Source organism: Daucus carota, chromosome 7, assembly GCF_001625215.2.
Source record: "Daucus carota subsp. sativus chromosome 7, DH1 v3.0, whole genome shotgun sequence".
NCBI lineage: Eukaryota > Viridiplantae > Streptophyta > Magnoliopsida > Apiales > Apiaceae > Daucus > Daucus carota.
This window is the reverse complement of record NC_030387.2, coordinates 22,485,194-22,506,078: the sequence shown is the minus strand read 5'-3', so window position 1 is coordinate 22,506,078 and position 20,885 is coordinate 22,485,194. Positions and strand designations below refer to the sequence as shown.

Sequence of the window (20,885 nt, the reverse complement as noted above, 5' to 3'; positions counted from 1 at the left end):
TAACTAAAAGAAAGATGGCGCATTATATAGTAGTAACAGAAACCCCAGCTAGGAGCCGGAGGATAAGACAAGTATTCATACCCCTCTTCAATATTTAAAGAGCCAGTTTCTTTATTTCTTGATCAGTTAGTCTCTCGTTTAGGTCATTTAATTCCTTGACAATTTAAAGGAAGTTATTTATTCGATATTGTTCTTGAATTGATCTCACAACATAAGTTTGATCTTCTGTCCTTTTGCGTATATGACGTTGAAGCATGAAACTTGATTACTAGTCAACTTTATTGAATTCCCTTTAAACCTTACTTCAAGGTTTTGTCATTATGTTTAAAGTATTGACAAGCTGGTATTGAGATGTTTTAAGAAATGAAAAGGATAAGTTTTGAAAATAGAAAGGAATGGTGTGAATTGAGAAAAAGTGGCTTCGGAAAAGAAATGAATGTCTTTTGAAAGTATAAGTTTTGAGTAATGATGTTTCTAAATATGATTGGATGCGTAAGAGGCCGAGTGATGCCGGTCCAGCATAATTATAAGATGGCGTAAGAGGCTAGTATTACTAGTCCAGCATAAAAGGCCAAAGAGTTGCCTAATTGGGTGCCCAATTGATGTCCAGAGGGACGTTATGTCCGGTATGGGGACTTTACGTGGCTGATCACCCGTATTGTCCAGAAATGTCGAGTAAAATCCAATCAGATTAATATTTTTATAAAAATGGTTTTCTGATGAAAGAATGTTTGAATATAATGAAATGTATTTGAAAGATTTTGTAAATGATATTTGGAGTTTTAAAAAGAATAATTTCTTATGTTCAATTTAAAGTGACCCTTATTGTTTAACTAATTTTGATTTAATTTGATTGCTCATTTGCGATGATTACTATTCATGTTGAGCTGTATATTCCAGGAATCTTGATATATTGTTATTCCTAAATTATTCAAAGATTGATTCCAATGCAATCACCTGATTAATTTCATTTATATATCCTGTGTTTCTCACATATATACTTGCTGAGCATTGTTGCGCACTCTTGCTATTTTTTTTCTAACCATTTCAGCTAGGGCTAAGGATGGTACGCATGTTTAGACTAAGCGTAAGAGTAAGGCTAGGCGAGCATCGCAAGTGATTAAAGTCAACTTGATTATCAGGAAGAATATCCAGGATGAAATTTTTGAGACTAGTGGTAATTGGAGTTGTTTAAATTTGATTAAGTTGTAAAAATAGATTTGTTAAATTGGTTATTGGCTATCCTTCTTATCGAGTTTTAGCTGATAATGTAGTTTAAGTTGTAATGAGATTTGATGGTTTGGATTTTGATTTCAATACTGTAGCCTGTATGCGATCCTGTTTTCAGGGGGTGAAATTGATTTGTAATTTAAATCCTTTTTAAAATATCCAGGTTTTGAAATATCTATTTTTACTCTCTTTCAAAATTACAGATTTTAAATTGTTTTTTTCTTTTAGTGGCACCAAATCCAGACCCCCGGATTTGAGGGTTGTCACAACATACATGTGTACAAAATCTTGTACATAATGACATGTGGTGAGTTTTAATTGGAATGGCCCCCCTTATATACATCAATAACTTCAATTAAAACCCACCACATCAACTGCCACATCATTATGTACAAATTTTCTGTACACAATTTTGTGCACCTAGCACTACTCTAAAAAAAGATTATCATAATCAAGGCTTGCATTGTGCACATAGCACTACTCTCAAAAAAAGATTATCATAATCAAGGCTTGCATGATTGAAGAATCGAGCCGAAATAAAATTTTGTGAACTTAAAATCCTAAGTACAATATAGATATCTCAGCTTTATCACATATTGGCAAGTCAAATGGCCTACTGATAACTTTTATCGAAAACTTGAGTTGTCAACAAAAGAGCTACCACACACTTCACAGTTATCGGAAACTCAAACTATAGGAAACTTAGTATAATAGTAAAGTGAAAGTGCTTTGAGGTAGTAAAGTCAAAAAAACTATGTAGAGAATTTTCCCGTTAGCTCAAAAAAAGCTTTTAGAAATATCAAGTGTTCGATATCTCAAGAGTGACCGAATGAAACTTAGTGTGCAACAAGTTAGCAATACTACCGTAAACTCAGAACTAGCGACAAGGATTATATATTGCAACAAATTCAGAATTATCGATAAGTCAAACACTATACCGCAAAGTGGAGTTATCGGCAACACAATTGCACATTGTGAAGTCAATCACTCGACATAAATATTTAGTGAAATTTTAAATAACAAATCAATCCAGTGGTTTTTTTCTCAAAAAAGACGGGTTTTTCAAGCATACAATTGAAGTGTGGAAGCTGCTCATAGATCAACAAATAAGATGAAAGATTGATGAGACAACTAACAATGAAGTCATTATGGTCCAAGTTGCAAATTTTTTAAATCAAACTAAAAACAAACCATTGTGCGTAATTCTGATTGATTTATTTAGACGATTCTCTATAAAAAGAATGTGTGCTATTGTATAAAGTTATGACTATCAGCTGACAAAGTACCAGTAATTCAAGAACTCTCTCGGTAAGTTTTCAAGTTGACGACTTAGATCTTTACAGAGAAGAACCTGGTTGTAACAAACTTCAAACTAATAAAAGTTAGTTTTGAGTATATATATTTTATATTATTTTATTTGTGAATGCATGTAATCTATTATATTATGTGTAACAGTGCCTCCACTCTTCACTAGTTGTGCTTTGAATATTTGTATTTGCAAGATAATTTATCAAAAGGCTAAAATCAATAATAAACACCCATTCACCCCCTCTCCTATATAACTCAACTCTAAAAATAACATTATTATATTTGTGATAATGAATTATGTGATTAAATGTATAACTTAACTTTTTATTATTATTATTATTATTTTAAGGAAAAATATGTATATTTTGACTTTTAAAATTAAGAAAATTATTGACATGTCTTTTTTATTAATATCCTCATTCAACAAATATAAAATGTTTGTTGGTATTCAATTTATTGACTTTCAAATATATTTTCCCTTGTATTTATAATAATAAAATTAATATATTTTTGTTTAGTACAAAAAACATAAAATTAATATGCATTAACTGAAAAAAGTAAAAGTAATTTATATAGCAAGACTGTTTAAATAGTTAAGAAAAAAATATTACTCCATTTGTGCCTCTCAGTTCTTTACGTTAGCTCGACACATATTTTAATACTTTTGTAAATTATCTATGTATATTATAAATCCTGAACAGTGCCACGTCATCAATGCCACATATTTCAAAAAAAAGTCTACCTCAATGCCACATATTTTAAATTTTGCCATGTCATTATAATTTTTCTTATTTATTTAAGCGTATCAGAATAATCAATCACATATCTTTGAATTCCTAAAATTGAGCGTAATCAATGACTGACAATTGTATTAAATTTTGATTGGTAATGCAATAACTACATTCCATAATCATAGCATTTTTTGTTGCAAGGCAAGTATGGTCGGGACTTTGGGATTAGTCCTCACAACATTAGAGTGGATAAGTCCTCGGGCTATACCTTGATTAGTCTTAGTAAGCTCGAGCAGTTGGGGTTGGATCGGGGATTAATTAAAAATAATTTTTTCTGGAAGGTTAAGGATGGTAAAAGTGTTAGGTTCTGGGAGGATGTATGGTTTGGCAATAAGCCGTTGAGGCAGGTGTTCCCGAGATTGTTCCAGATTTCTGGTATGAAAACTGCTACAGTTCGCCTTATATGGGGAATATGGCATGCTTGGGGTGGCTTACCGCCAATTCTCTGGTGTAGACAATTAAGGGCGTGGGAAGTTGAAATTGTCAATATCCTTAATCAGTTATTGTCATCTTTAGAGCTTGTAGATGGCTCTGATATTTTATATTGGAACGGGTCGGGCAAGAGATATTCCACTAAGGACTGTTATGCAGCCTTAACGGCTAGAGCTTTGACAGGACATATGTGTTTTTCCTTTTGGAAGTTGAAGATACCCCCGAAAGTTCAGTTTTTTCTCTGGAAACTGGAAAATCAGGTTCTACCAACAAAAGCGTTTTTAGCTAACAGGCTACACAGTACGAACATGTCTCCGTTATGCAGTTGGTGCTCAATATACTCTGAAGATTTGGAGCATTTGTTCCTCAACTGTGAGTTGGCAAAATGGTGCTGGTCTGACGTTTTCAGGTCTTGGAGTGTTCCTTTGAGCTATCTAGGCAACTTTGCTTTCTCTATAGAAGGTCTCTTTCAATTTGTTCAGCAGGATGAGGTCAAAATTGCCTGGCATATGGTGGTGTCTGCTACATTATGGACAATATGGCTGTTGAGAAATGCTTTGATTTTTAGAAATGTTCGTTGGAGTAGAGACAATGCAATAAGGATTTTAAGAGCTAGAATTTTCAAGTGGCTGGAGGTTAATGGTTTTTTAAAAGTTGGTATGGAGAATTTGTCGTATGTTAACCCAAGAGGAGCAATAAAAGTCTTTCAATCCCAACAGGTTAATGATTTTTGGTCTAGTTGGCTGGAAAAATATGATAAGGTGGCTGCTGTGGATGGTGCAGTACACAAAGTCAATGGACAATATGTCAAGGCTGGTATAGGGGGGTTATCAGGTCATCTCATGGATCAGTGGATTATTCGTTCTCAGGGCCGTCGGGAAAGATAGAAATCTTCGAGGTAGAAGTAGAGGCTTGTGTTCATGTGATGCATAAATTATCAGGGATGATCAGAGATGGCAGTAGAGTTCTTATCTGCTCAGATTCTGTGGAGGCCATTAAGTTTTTGCTTAGCTTGAAATTCGACAGTGTAGATAATAATCTGGTGCCTGCTGATATTATTCAAGTACTTAAATTGGTAGATCTTAAAGCAATTAACAGGAAATTCAATCTACAAGCTGATGGGCTGGCCAAGAAAGGAATAAGCAGGGCTATATTGGAAGAAAAGTGGGAGGAAGAGGCCCAATGCTAGTAGTGTTAGTGGGCTTGATGCGGCTGGTCTGGTTTTTTGACTGTATAGTCTTGCTTTTGAATTTCAAACTGGCCTGTCAAGCTGTGCAGTGTCCCAATAGTCTTCCTCTATTTCCAAGCAAAAGTATTTAGTTTCATTGGCTGGAAAATACAAACGTTAGTATGCATGAGTATGGGAAAACTAAGCTGATTCTTGGAGAAGTGAAAAGCTAGTCAGCAAATGGAAAACCCTATGCAAAATTTCCAGTATTTATTCTATGCCTCAATCTTTTATCTAGATATCATTTGTTTCTTTCTCCTCCTCCATAGCTCCTCTAGCTTCATGGATCCTTCCTGGGAATATCCGAAGCGTGGTTTTGTGAAAGTAAACATTCGTGCTTCCACCCTGGCTGATGCTCTGCAGAATGGAAATGTGAATGGGGTGGGTATTCTAGCAAGAGACCATCGAGCCACGTATCTCTGGGGCATCATGGGTCCTATGAGAGGAGTGGGGTTTCTTGAACTGCAGTTGTGTGGGCTATTCACAAGGCAATGCTCACAGCATACAGGAGGAGGATTCCGAGAGTCATTCTCGAAACGGACAATATCCAGGCTTACGAAATTTTATTGGAGCAAGATGATGACTTCATTGAAGACGAGGGCTTGGAGGAGGTGGTTAGGCAAATCAACTCCTTAAGCAGGACGTACAATCACTTAAGGCAGGATGATGGTAGCCGATGGGATTGCGAGCTGGTGTCAGTCCTGGCTTCTAGGAATAGGGCTGCATTGTGCATGGCACAATATGGTATGGAGCATTGTTCATCACTGGTAGAAGTTCCTGTGCCATTTGAGGAACTTCAAGAGCAGCTGGATTTGGATATGGGGTTCGGACCGCATGCTGATTTCTTGGAGGTGCAGCCTAATTTTGGAGACGGGGAACTAGCGGCGGAACCTCCTGTCATTGACATTTCGGATGAGGATGAGGAGGAGGAGGACGAGGATGGCGAGGATGATTAGTCTCTCAGGCTGGTTTCTGTTGGAAGGCTCTGTCTTTAGCATGCATAGGCTTTAGCTAGGTTTAGTTTGGTCATGCTTTGTTTCCTGTTCTTGTTTCTTCTGTTTTCCTGGTGCTTGTTTGTGTTGGTTGTTTCTCCGAGTGGGGCTATTCATGTGTAAAGCCAACTCGCTTCTTGTTTTTATCTATTTTTGGATTATCAAAAAAAAATCATAGCATTTTTTGAATATTAAATTTGTACGAAAGTAATTAAAATTGAAGAAGATAATTATATTGAATATACTGCCACAATTGTTAAGCTTATCATGTGTCATATAACTACGCTTTAATTATATTAACTTATATATAAATAAATGAAGTGCTTAAAAATTGAAATTGAAATTTATAATTATTTTTTTATTTAATATTTAATATCCGGAAGTCGTCTAAAATTTAGCTATGTTACAAATATGTTGCTTTTTAATTTTCGGAATAATATATATTACATTTTCTAACATAGTGATATAAGTATTATAAAAAATATTTTTATAAAAATATTACGTCATTAATTATTATGTATTAAGCATTTTATGTAGGTCAACTTAATCATAGTAGATATGTACTATTACTTAGAGACAGCAATCGGGTCGATCGAAACGGGTTTCGCAAATTCCAAAATAGAATCCAAACTATATTATAAATCCTGAACAATGCCAAATAATCAATGTCACATATTTCAATAAAAAAGTCCAAGTCAATGGCATCTATTTTAAATTTTGCAATGTCATATAATATTCCATATTTATTTTAGACCAATCAGATGTCCTAAGATTCCTAAAATTGTGCGTAATCAATTGGTCGGTCGAAAGGGGTTTCACAAATACCAAAATCGAACCCATAATCATAGCATTTTTTGAATATTAAATTTGTACGGAACTAATTAAAATTGAAGAAGATAACTACATTCCATAACTACATTCCATAATCATAGCATTTTTTGAATATTAAATTTGTACGGAACTAATTAAAATTAAAGAAGATAATTATATTGAATATACTGCCACAATTGTTAAGCTTATCATGTATCATATAACTACGCTTTAATTATATTAACTTATATATAAATAAATGAAGTGCTTAAAAATTGAAATTGAAATTTATAATTATATTTTTATTTAATATTTAATATCCGGAAGTCGTCTAAAATTTAGCTATGTTATAAATATGTTGCTTTTTAATTTTCGGAATAATATATATTACATTTTCTAACATAGTGATATAAGTATTATAAAAAGTATTTTTATAAAAATATTATGTCATTAATTAGTATGTATTAAGCATTTTATGTAGGTCAACTTAATCATAGTAGATATATACTATTACTTAGAGACAGCAATCGGGTCGATCGAAACGGGTTTCGCAAATTCCAAAATAGAATCCAAACTATATTATAAATCCTGAACAATGCCAAATCATCAATGTCACATATTTCAATAAAAAAGTCCAAGTCAATGGCGTCTATTTTAAATTTTGCAATGTCATATAATATTCCATATTTATTTTAAACCAATCAGATGTCCTAAGATTCCTAAAATTATGCGTAATCAATAGGTCGGTCGAAACGGGTTTCACAAATACCAAAATCAAACCCAAATTTTATTATAAATCCTGAACAGTGCCAAATCATCAATGCCACATATTTCAAAAAAAAGTCCACGACAAAAACACCTATTTTAAATTTTGACGTGTCATATCATATTCCATATTTATTTTAGACCAATCACATGTCTAAAAAATCCTAAAATTGGGCGTAATCAATGACTGACAATTATATTAAATTTTGAATGGTAATGCAATAACTACATTCCATGTATCATAGCATTTTTTGAATTTTGAATTTGTACACAACTAATGAAAATTGAAGAAGATAATTATATTGAATATACTGTCACAATTTTTAAGCTTATCATGTATCATATAACTAAGCGTTAATTATATTAATTTATATATAAATAAAGTGTTTAAAAATTAAAATTAAAATTTATAATTATATTTTTATTTAATATTTAATATCCGGGAGTCGTCTATTATTTAGCGGTCACAAATATATCAATTTTTAATTTTGGGAATAATATATATTAAAGTTTCTAACATAGTGATATAGGTATTATAAAAAGTATTTTTATAAATTTTAATATTACGTCATTAATAGTACGTATTAAACATTTTATGTAGGTCATCTTGATCATAGTAGATATGTATCATTGTTACAGATAGCAATCGGGTCGGTCGAAATTGGTTTCGCAAATACCAAAATTGAACCCAAACTTGAAAATTTTAGGAATCTTAAACCTGAACTTGAAGGATATTACACGAGTAATTATTATTTACTCAACAAATAATATTAAATATATATAAAATATTAAATATAAATATCTTAATTTTGTTTTAATTTTATTATATATTAAATAATAAATATATTATAAAAGATATTATGTATATATGTATGTATGTATGTATGTGTGTGTGTGTGTGTGTGTGTGTGTGTATTCGGGTTCGGGTTCGAATTGAGTTCCGGGTTTTCAGGTCAGGTTCGAATCAAACCCGATCCTGGCCCGAAAATTATTCGGGTTTAAAAACAAATTTTTTTCCGAAACCCTATAATTTGGGTTTGGTAAAACACAATCCGCTCGATACGAGTTAGACTCGGGTCGGGTAGAATTGTGACTGACAAATACTTCATGAAACAAGAATGTAGTATAACTATCATTATAGTGGATAGTCATTCAAATCTATTTATTCGATTTGACGTATAATTTTGATGTTCTTATTAACATAATGTTTTGTTTGATATATAATTTTAGTTTAATATTGTTTGACATATAATTTCACTTGAATTTTCTTGATATATAATAAACTTAAGTATAAGAGAGTTATGTCTAATATAATTTTATTCTTCCTACTTTATACTTTATTTGAAAATTCAAATATAATTATTTATTAAATGTATTTGTGAAATAATAATAACAAAATTCAATAAAAATTTGAAGCCCGTGCGCGGAGCGCGGGCAAAAACACTAGTAGTTTTATAAATTAACAAGTCGAATCAAGTCATAACCTATATTTTAGGCACATTATCATAATCTCCTTCCTACTTATAATACTAACATAAAATAATCATCTTGTTCATGAACACATTCGGTCTCTCCTGAGATGTATTTATTTGATTTGAGCTATAGAATTTGAAAGATAACAACATATTTGCACACATATAAAATCATGATAGTCATATATGATCTTTGTTACTCCTTCGTCCCATCCAATCATATACCTTATTTTTTGTCACGTTTTTTAAAGTTCTTTTAAAATATAACTTCATGATATATTTTAAGTTATTTTTTTAATAGAAGTTTGATATTTAAACTTTTATTCAAAAAAAATTATAAAAAATCATATTTTATTAAAATTTCAAAATATATACAAACAGTGAACATATACAATTCACCGGGACGGAAGGAATAATACATCGTCATAATTTCTTAAAATTGTAAATGTTGATCTATGTCCAGAAGTGAAGAGGGTAAGATTCACCATAATCAAAACGAACACAAACTTTACGAATTAAGCGACCATGATAATCGACAATGACCACTTAAACATGTATTGATTTAGAAAAAATACATATTAATAATTAGTACTCCCCGTCCCAATGAAATATATACGTTCACTATTTGCACGCATTTTGAGGTTCCAATAAAATATACTTACACAATGTTTTTTTAAAATTTTCTTTATTTGGATAAAAGTTTAAACCTCAAATTTTATACAAAAAAAGAAAATTTTAAAAAATATCGTGAAACTGGACTTTAAAGGAGCATAAAAAAGCATGCCAAAAAGTAAGGTATACAATACATTGGGACGGACCACGGACATAGTAATATATTAAGCAGGATGAAATTTTAGTGAGTTTGATGTATATAATATCTTTTATTTATTATAGAAAGCATCTGATATATGTGATTGAGAGTGAACTGTGAAGTGACCTCCCTGCAGTGTTCCAGAAATTGCTAGGCGTCTCAGAGTGGTTGGGGTACCTTCTAGCGATTAATCGAGAAATCGGGGATTAATAGAAAAAATTAAGCGGAGCATTAATCGGACATATATTAATTCTAAATTATTATAATTAAATGTAATTTAATAATTTTATATACTTTTCACTACTAGTAGAGTCAAACTGGTAAATAATATAATATCATATATAAAATAAATACTTGATACATGTAATGCAAAATCGTTAATTAAATAAATATATACCAATCAGTCTCTTATAAATAATATAAGAAATATTAAATAAAATATTAGTCGTTTTAATTTTTTTTATAAGATATTAAGTCAAGTACAAGTGAATACTTAATTTCTTATAATATAACCATAATTTTAGATTTTATTTATTAAAAATATTGTTTTTTTATTGGCCGCCTGGACTGCTTAGGCGGGATGTTGAACGCCTAGTACCGATTTTTGTAAAAAAAAACGCCTAATTCACTGCCTAGGACCGAATCGGGGCGTTTCTGTGACGGTCCATGAATCCGGGGGCCTGGATTCTGACGTCACCACATAAAAACCATTTATAAAACACTTTTGAAAACCTGTATATTTTTTTTTTGAGATAATGAAAATCAAAGAATTTAAAACTTGAAAACCATGATAAAAGATTTATAAGAGAACATTTTAACCCCCTAAAACAACAGGATCGCATCCAGGTTACAGCATTGAAATTAGAATCAACCACTATTATTACACAACCTCTCTTACCAAATCAGATCATCTTCGACAAGAAAAATCACTGTAAATCTATTCCAGCTATCACTTACATCTGAATCTCCATAGCTCAACTCTAGCTAGCACCAACCTTATAATCTTCCTGGACACTTCTCAACCACTGGCTCCTTAACACCTCTGACTCCTCGCCTAGCCTTAGCCTTACTCGCAGTCACTGTCTAGCCAATCATCTTTAATCCTTTCTGAAATGGTTAAGAAAGGAATAGCAAGAGTGAGCAACAATGCTCAGCAAGTAATAATAAACAATAACAATTATGAATCAATATGATAGAAGTTCAAAGGCTCAAGATACTTTAGTAAAAGATTCGACATAAATTCATAAGATTAAGGTATTGTATAGAATGATTCACAATACCTTGCATCAATGGAATACTGGAGTAATTCAATCTTTCCAAGAGAATTATCGAATTGGACTATCATATTTTTAATTAAAACCAAGGTTAGGCTGCTGATCAGTCATACCTAACCCCGAGCAGGCCCCTCCATGCTCTATCACTGGATCCAAGGCACTCATTGGCCTAATATGACCACTCATTTGGTCTGACCACTCATCTGGTCCACATGTTTATCTAAAAACAATAATCCAATTCTCTAATTCAATTCAAGAAGCCAATATAAATCAACAAAACATAATCATAATCATCATCAACAATGAAATAATTTCAAATCAACTTTGATAGTAAACTTTTCATAAGTCACCGTCCATTCTTTCATAAATCATAGTTCAGGAAATCCCTAACTATTCAGTATCCCCCATTATCGGCTAAGTTTACTGAATTTAGCTTACTAAACCAGCATGACAATGGCGGGTTGATTAATCAAGAAGATCCCAAGTCATTCTAAGTTCTAACTATCACTGAGCAACACATGCTCCAATGACAATCTGAACTTCGAATTAATTAATAAAACAGAAATTCTTTAGAAACTTGAAGAATAGAAAGAATAGATCCGAATACATGCACTTTTAAATAAAGAAAAGAAAGGTACGAATTCTTGCAACAGATACCAAAGGAATGGATCAGAATATTTGCAATATATCCAAGAGAAGGGTTTAGGATATTTGCCTTAAATCTGACTCTAGTCTCACATCTCTATCTCATCTTTCAACTTTCACAATCTATGCATCTCGTAATCTCTAGACCATCTCTAGCTATACTCTATTCGTCACATCGCTTCGCTTACTCGATTCATCCCTTATTCACTTTGCAATACCATTCCGACTTTCGGACGTCTTCGAGCATACACGTCTCGTCCAAATCCTTTATGAGAATAAGATAATACTATAGTCACTAAACAATATATCGCATATACATATCACGTATATCGATACCCACTTATATATCCCTTTAAACTTATCACATATCACTTAACACGTAATCATGCTTTGACTCTACCATATAGTCAAATCATATATCACAAATCAATCATATAAATCCTGTTGAAATCCGACATCGTCTCGTCTATTTGTAGGACTATCCACATGTTATCCTATTCTGTCCAACAACCAATCAATCAATTCCAATTCCTATAATCCATATGTCCTTATCCAATATTAATCAAATCATGACACTATGTTATATAAGTCATTTATCACATATGTACCATATTAAGAATAACCACGTAGATCACGTAATCATCAATTCACAGCAAACAAGTCACATATTGACACATATTGCATATTACATAACATATAACCACATTCTAGTTTCGATCATATTATCTCATTATATTAAAATAGGCTTCACAAGCTTCTATATCTTTTTCGTTTCGCTCGATTCCGAATTACGGTCAAAAGTTATGAGCAAAACCGTTTTCAAACTCTTCTATCGCACTGGTACAAATATGGGTTTAGAGACCACCTCAAAATTCATTTAGAGACCATCTTATAAGGTGGTCTCTAGGTCAGTGGTCTCTTATGATAAGAGACCTCTTAGTTGAAGGGGTTTCTTAAATTAGAATAAGACATCATCTATGTAAGATTAATGGTCACTTAGGTAGAAGGAGAATTAATCACCTATCTAAAATAAATGGTCTCTTTGATTTCAATAAATAATCATATATTTTAAAAAGGTGATCTCTTAGACTCCATTTATAAAAGCATATATATCGCATAGATGGTCTCTTTGATTCAATCTAACAAACCACTTGGGTCTAAAAAGTGATATCGTTTATAATTTTTAAAAGAAACCATTTATCACTAAAATGTGATCCCTTATCCTGTATTTATTATTATACATTATATTATTATTTTTGTTCACATCTCAAACACAAGCATTCTCATAAGATTTTGACAAACTAATTTCATTCAATGATACAAATCAATTACAAAATAATATTTTTATTTTGAAAGTGTACAAAATTTGAACCTACATGCTTCATTATAAATTACTAGCTAGCTAATAAAAGCATACTAAGAAAACGTTTCAAACAATTGAAATGTGTTGATAGAGGAATTTGGTAATCAACAAAGATGAGGTTCATGGCCGGAATCAAGATCTACGACGGTGGTTTTAGTCGCCGGAGAGTGGTGGTTGTTTGTTTTAGGGGGTGGCTGAGATTAGGGTTTTGAGTTGGTCTCACGTGCTCTCAACTCATGATCCCCCAATGTGCCTACGTACCCCTATATTTATAGGGGATCAAGCCATACGTAGTTCTATTGAACCAGGAGTCCTAGTTTGATCAGGACTAGGCCTCTTGGCGATAAGGTCGGAGATAGGCCGAAGGCCCATCTTGGAGAATCCTACTCCTGTTAGAATTAGTCTTGAGTATGACTACCTCAGACTCCTAATCCAAATAGATCACGGATTCAACGATATCTCCACTACGAGAGATAGCATCTACCACGACTCTTATGGAGAAGTTATCTGGGGGAGCCATGACTAACCCCTCGAGGTGCAGGGACACGTCCTCACCTCTCGGTGAGGTCTTCATCTTCAAACAAGGTAGACAAGGAGCCAAATTACACGATCGTCTCAATCCCCCGATGAGGGCTAACTCACCAGAATACAGGATCCAGACATATGATCGGCCTTCGTGTTACCCCGGAGGGCCTTCAAGAGCCATGATCACCTCAAGCCCCCACACGAGGGTTAACTCGGCAGATAGCAGGATTGAGGATTGTAGATCATGCCCGGATGAGCCCGGGAACTATCAGATGAGCCTGATAACTACCAAATGAGCTTGGTAACTACCAAATGAGCTTGGTAACTAGTCTTCATATCCCTCGGAAGGGTCGTCACGGAGACTCACTCATCCTCTCTCTCTCATCATGTATTTCATAATTATGCCTCTTCTGAGTCAAAGGACGCGCCCTGATAGGGAGGACGTGTCCTTCCCAATTCCCGTCTCCATCCCTGTTTACTGGACAAGAGACCGCACTCCCCGGGTTATGTCCGGAGGAGGGCGCGTCCTCCCCTCTACATGGTGTACAAAAACGGCTACAACACCTCGGAAGAGTCGTCGTATCCCCCGGAGGGGTCGTCATATCCCCCGGAGGGGTAGGTCTTCCTATCCCCGGAGGGGCGGTCTTCGTCTCCCTCGGAAGGGTTGTCTCAGCGAATGTACGCTCTCCCATAGGAAGAGCCTTCTTACAATATGTGTTTACATGTGGGAGCGACCCCTGAGGGCGCGCCCTTGCCTTCGCCGTCTCGTCCCATCGACCACTCCAACAACACATCAGACAGGTCGTTCTTTAACATGAGGTCGCGCCCCTGGGGAGGCGAGGACACCCCGTTAAAGGCACGCCCTTGGTCTTCATCTCATGGTCAACTTCTTACAAGGGACGCGCCCCTCGGTCACCTCCGAAGAGGGCGCGCCCTCCTCCATAGATTACACGACGTGGGTGGACGGAGGTCGGTCGCGTCTCTCCATCAACACTCTCAAGTAAGGCGTCCAAAATGAATAGACTTGACTTGCTCTTCTCATCCGCTAAGTTATACTCCTCCACAAATTTGATCCACATGTCCCTCAACTAATCAATCTTTATTTGAGAATAGGCCATTGGAGCTCCACTAAAATACTGCACATATATTAAAAAAATGCATTAAAAATCCACATGAATTATAATGTACAAAATAGATAAGTGAAAACAAGTTATCAAAGTTGTACAAACTGGCCAACATTTAAAAGGAGGAAACAATTCAACTGAATTAGTATTATTTTAATAAAGACTTTTTTATATATATATTCTTACTATATAATCTTGTAAAATTTTGCAATAAATCAAGAAAGTAAAAACTACTTTGTTCTTAACTAGCCAGATTTATATAGAAGATACAACTTTACAATTACCTATACTTATTCAGTGGTTTACTTGGAATTTGATTACACAAACAAATAATACAAATGTTCGGGTAACTAGATCACATGACAAATAACCACCATGTGAGTTTCACATCACGAATCCGAATGGAGAAATTTAAAGTGAATCAAAGAATGTATATATCAACACAGCACATAAGGAAAGCAAGATGTCAAAAACAAGGCCGTCAGCCCATCAGCCATCACCTGTTTGAACAATGATAAAAAGTTTTCAAATCTAATAAAATCTTGTAATCCCAATTCTACATTAATAAAATCTACTAAAACTCTACAATCTTAATCCAGCAGAAATAAAATTCAACCAGTCAAAATTACAAACAAACTAATATAAAATTCTTACCTGAGTGTGTGACCTAGATGTAGGTGCCCCATAACCAGCACCAGAACCATACATATTTTAAGAGCCTGACTCTTTGACACTGTATACCCATGACTTTGCTTCCTATAATAATTTCCATTTCACTGATTACTGGAATCCATTCTTAACTGCACCACAAGGAAAAATGTAAACAAGAATACACCAAACACAGCAGTAATATAACCAAACACAGTTATATAAGCAGAAGAGTTCTTGTTCATTCTATCTCTTATAACTAGATCCCAAAATCTATTAAGACTATAAAGAACTGCCATGTTGAAACTATTTGTATGTATATATATTAGTGGTTAAATACTTTGAATTTGAGATAAAAGTATCAGTTATTATTTGACCACTACCAGAACAACCCCGAATTTTATTCAACCACAAAGACCTCTGCTACTCTTTTTCATAGAAAACAAAAGCATTAAAGATATAATAAAAATGCTTTTTGAACTTAATATAATAAAATTGACTCAAGGTATAAAATAAATTTACTTGAATTGTAAATATATAAAATATAATTTATTTTTTTATATAGATTTGATTGTTCGATAGAAAATAAGAATATATGTAATATATAACATATAAATATTGTTTCCCAACTATATATTTGAAAATTTATATTCAATAAAATATTAATTTACTATACTACTATTATTTTGAAAAAAAATATAAGATATTAAATATTTTCTTTAAACTTGATTTAATAAAATTCTTAACTTCAAATATAAAATAAATTTATTTGAATAGTAACTATATAAATTATAATTTATTCTTTTATGTATATTTAATTTTTTGATAGAAAATATTTTCACATGTAAAATATAATTAAAAAATCTATTTTCCCAACTATATATATGAAAAGATATGTTTATTAAATAAAATATTAATTTACTATATTATACTGACTGATTAACACTTTCTTCATAATTCTATTGAAAAGTATGAATTCTACTATTATTTTGAAAACATATAACATATAATGAAAATATTTTATTTAAACTCGATATACTAAAATATCAACTTCAAATATAAAATATGTTTATTTGAATATTAAATTTGTAAAATATAAATTATTTTTTATGCAGATTTAAAAATATTATTCCCAAAAAAAATATTTTAAATATATGTTTATTCAATAAAATAAATTAATTATACTGCAAAGATTAATAAACATGACCCACAATTGTATTAAAATACAAGACTTCCACAACTCTTTTGAAATAAGAAGAAATTAAACACATAAGATATAATAAAATTGCTTTATATAAAATTGATATAATAAAATTGTTAACTCGAGATATAAAATAAATTTATATGAATAGTAAATATATAAAAAATAATTTTTTTATACAATTTAATTGTTCAATAGAAAATAATATTAAATGTAAAATATGATATGTGTGTCTATATATATATATATATATATATATATATATATATATATATATATTATTTTCAATTATATATTTGCAATACATATTTAATCAATATAATTTTAATTTACTATACTACAATAATGGACTTACATTTTTATTACTAAGTTTTTAGTTGATCATTTAAGATTTATATGAATATAATAAAGGGGAATTATCTTGTATATTGTTTTTTCAATCTTATTTTCAAAAATACTACCTTATCCAATCTTATTTTCGAATCTCTAAAATATTTTCAAAAATACTACCTTTTTGAAAATATTTTCCAAAAATACGGTGGTTGCATATGCAACAATATATGCAACTGAATTCCTGATTTCGAGTTCCAGTTTTCAAATGTCATTTTCGACCTCATCTTTGGAGTCGATATATATATATATATATATATATATATATCGACTCCAAAGATGAGGTCGAAAATGACATTTGAAAACTGAAACTTGAAATCAGGATTTGTAGTTGCATATATGGTTGCATATGGTTGTATTCAGTTGCATATGGTTGCATTCAGTTGATTCTATTGCAATCTAATGGCCCCGCCAGGGGCACACCATACATCCGTTGCAACTTACAATTTTCAGTTGCATTTAGTTGCATATGAGGTTGCATTTAGTTGCATATGAGGTTGCATTCAGTTGATTCTATTGCAATCTAATGGCCCCGCCAGGGGCACCCATACTTCAGTTGGAACTTACAGTTTTCAGTTGCATTTAGTTGCATATGAGGTTGCATTCAGTTGATTTTATTGCAATCTAATGGCCCCGCCAGGGGCACCCATACTTCGGTTGGAACTTACAGTTTTCAGTTGCATTTAGTTGCATATGAGGTTAACTGTAAGTTGCAACTGATGTATGGGTGCCCCTGACAGGGCCATTAGATTACAATAGAATCAACTGAATACAACCCATATGCAACCATATATGCAACTACAAATCCTGATTTCAAGTTTCAGATTTCAAATGTCATTTTCGACCTCATCGTTGGAATATATATATATATATATATATATATATATATATATATATATAGATTCCAAATATGAGGTCGAAAATGACATTTGAAAACTGGAACTTGAAATCAGGAATTCAGTTGCATATATGGTTGCATATGCAACCACAGTATTTTTGAAAATATTTTAGAGAAGGTAGTATTTTTGAAAATAAGATTGGATAAGGTAGTATTTTTGGAAATAAGATTGAAAACGTGATTATTAATAAAAAAAGCCCTATAATAAAATACTCATGATAAATCTATTAATTTATAAATAACGAACGAAAAATTTATAAGAGACAGATTAATTTCTTACTTATAATACAAAGCTACTAAAATAATTATTATTTTAATTTAGATGCATTATATATATATATATATATATATATATATTATTCTTTTCATATTTAATAATATATAGTTTAATATTTAATATTTAATATTTTAGTTTCAATTAATAAATTAATGAACTAATAGTATAAAATTTCTGTTTAAAATATTTTTATAGGTTTCTTTTCTTTAATCATAACAGACCTCTTGTGAAGAAAAAGAGGTACGGTTATGAAAAAAATCACCCATTTAAAAAAAGAGGTTTCTTTCTTTTAGAGACCTCCTCTCAAGAACAAGAGGTACCTTATGAAAACGAATCATTTATTTAGAAAAAGAGATTTCTTTTACTTCCATTATAAAAGACCTCTTCTGAAGGAAAAGAGGTACCTTATGAAAAAGAATCATTTATTTAAAAGAAGAGGTTTCTTTCTCCTCTCTTATAAGAGACCACTCTTTAAAAAAAGAGATTTCTTTCATTAAGAAACCACTTACTTAAATCAGAAGCTTTCTTATTAGTGGTTTCTTTTCCTATATTTGTTCTAGTGTCGGCACATAACACATAAAACAGATAGCAGACAACACACTTCACATAAGGTTTCCCACTCCAATTGATGTCAAATCAAGTCTTGGGTTAAAAATGATTTCTCGGGAATTTTCCGGAAATTTTTAAACATTTTTCGGAATTAAAACGGATAAAAGAATCATTTTTCAAATAAATAATCAAGTCCGGATGCTCAAAACTGGACTTGAAATCATTCATAAACAATTGTCGAGCCTTGAACATAATTTAGAAAAATATTTCAAAGCTCGAAACTATTTTTCGGAATTTTCAAATAAAAAAGGATAATTAAATCCAATTAATTAATCAATTAAAATCAATTAATAATTAATTAAATTAATCAATCGATTAATATTTAAATTAATTGACCAATTAAACTAATTAATTACTAATTAAAATTAATTAATAAAATAATTTAGATTTATATTTGAATAAAGAATTAATTAAAAACTATTTTTGAAATTAACATAAATAAATAAAAACAATTTAAATGAAAAGGTTTAAACTGTAAGTTTTCAAAACTTTTGCGGAGGGTTTAAAATGTAAAGTTGTGAAAGTTGGATGTAACATGTGGAAGTTTTGAAACGACGGTGACTAAAAGTCACCATCTTCAAAACTTCGGTGACCAAGCAGCAAAAAGCCGTCGGCCACACCTGCTTTGCCGCAGGTGGCGTTACATGCCACCTCCGGCCACCATCTACTGCAGATCATAACCCCATGCGACCAGGAATCACCTCGCCCATCTAATTTCTCCAGATTCACGGCGATTTGGCCGTAAATTTCAACTAAAGCTTCGCCGCCGGCGAAGCTTCATAAAAACGGATGGGCTCGATGCTCCATCCTCCACACAAACTGAAGATACACATAGGTTTATCTAGTTACTATCTATCTAATGGTGTAATCAGATGCTACACAGGTTCAACGAATCAAAATACCGACCAAAACAAGAAATTTCCGGCGAGCTTCCTCAAGAACACCAAGAACAGTAGTTTCAGTCATCAAACTAACTTTTCTATATGATTCCGAACTCCAAATTCAACATATAATATACCAAAATGACGAGAAAAACACGCTCTACAACATGGCATCATCAAATCAATCAAACAACATCATTTCCGAAAATTCATCATTTAAATCATATAAATTCGAATCTTATAAAAATAATCTAAAATCACCTGTTGAATCTGCACACAAACGGATGATTAAACTAGATTCTACGCGTCGATAGCTTCGTTTTGACTATTCATACGCCTCCATCGGATTCCAATAACGCCTTGAAATCTTCGTTTGATTACGAAGAACACGAAGAACGCAGTTCGGTTTCTCTCGGTATTTATGCAGAGAAACTGGTGAAATGATTTTACGGGAGAAAATAAGCTATAGAAAGGTCTGTTTATATTTACGAATAATTGGTCCTTTTTTGGATCGTTTATGACATAAAAATACGATATTTAATAGCTTTATAATAAAGCGGGGTCCAATCGGTACCGGTTTTTGAGATAATCATCAAAACGGGGCTTTTTAACTCAATCATTGCTCTGCGGGTCCCATCTGCACGTATTTCGATAAAAGTAATATAATAATCAAAATATCTGGCTTTCATGTATATCGAGACAATTAGATAATTATCAACAATTAAAATACCCGCAAAACTCCGCCGGACTGACTCTGGGGAAAACCGTACTCCGGATCGAAAAAGTCAGAACACGAAAAATGTCCGGAATATTCAAATTAGGCTAAAGGTGAGTTTTCTCAAAACTTCCAGGAAGAAAATTTGCCACACTGTTACGAGTGAACGGTTTTACGGAAATCAAATAATTAATAAATAAATATAAATATACTTAATTTAATCGGTAAATTGATTATAAAATCACATAGCAATCCGTAAATCGATATGAAAATATTCAAATAAACCATATTTTATCCTGATCATATAGAAATTCAAATCTCTCAAATACGAACACATATGAACAGTCAAACCAATAAATCAGATAACATAAAATTCACAAAATTCATATAATAATCACATAATATTCATAATTAACCACATTTAATTAACCAACAAATTCTCCAATACCACATAATCACATAACACATATATTCACATAATAATCATGTAGAATTT

The 20,885-nt window shown here is 32.1% G+C and overlaps 1 long non-coding RNA gene across 2 annotated transcripts; it reads right to left on the bottom strand.

Moving 5' to 3' along the window:
* Nucleotides 1–13,295: 13,295 nt before the first annotated feature.
* On the bottom strand, nucleotides 13,296–20,114 carry LOC108195392 (uncharacterized). 2 transcript variants are annotated; one of them, XR_001801502.2, is made up of 3 exons: nucleotides 19,936–20,114; nucleotides 15,425–15,570; nucleotides 13,296–14,782 (listed from the first exon to the last, which is right to left on the bottom strand). It is a non-coding gene; the product is annotated as an uncharacterized LOC108195392 (long non-coding RNA). The 2 variants fall into 2 exon arrangements; XR_001801503.2 differs by lacking the exon at nucleotides 13,296–14,782 and adding an exon at nucleotides 15,025–15,270.
* Between the last annotated feature and the right edge of the window lie 771 nt (nucleotides 20,115–20,885).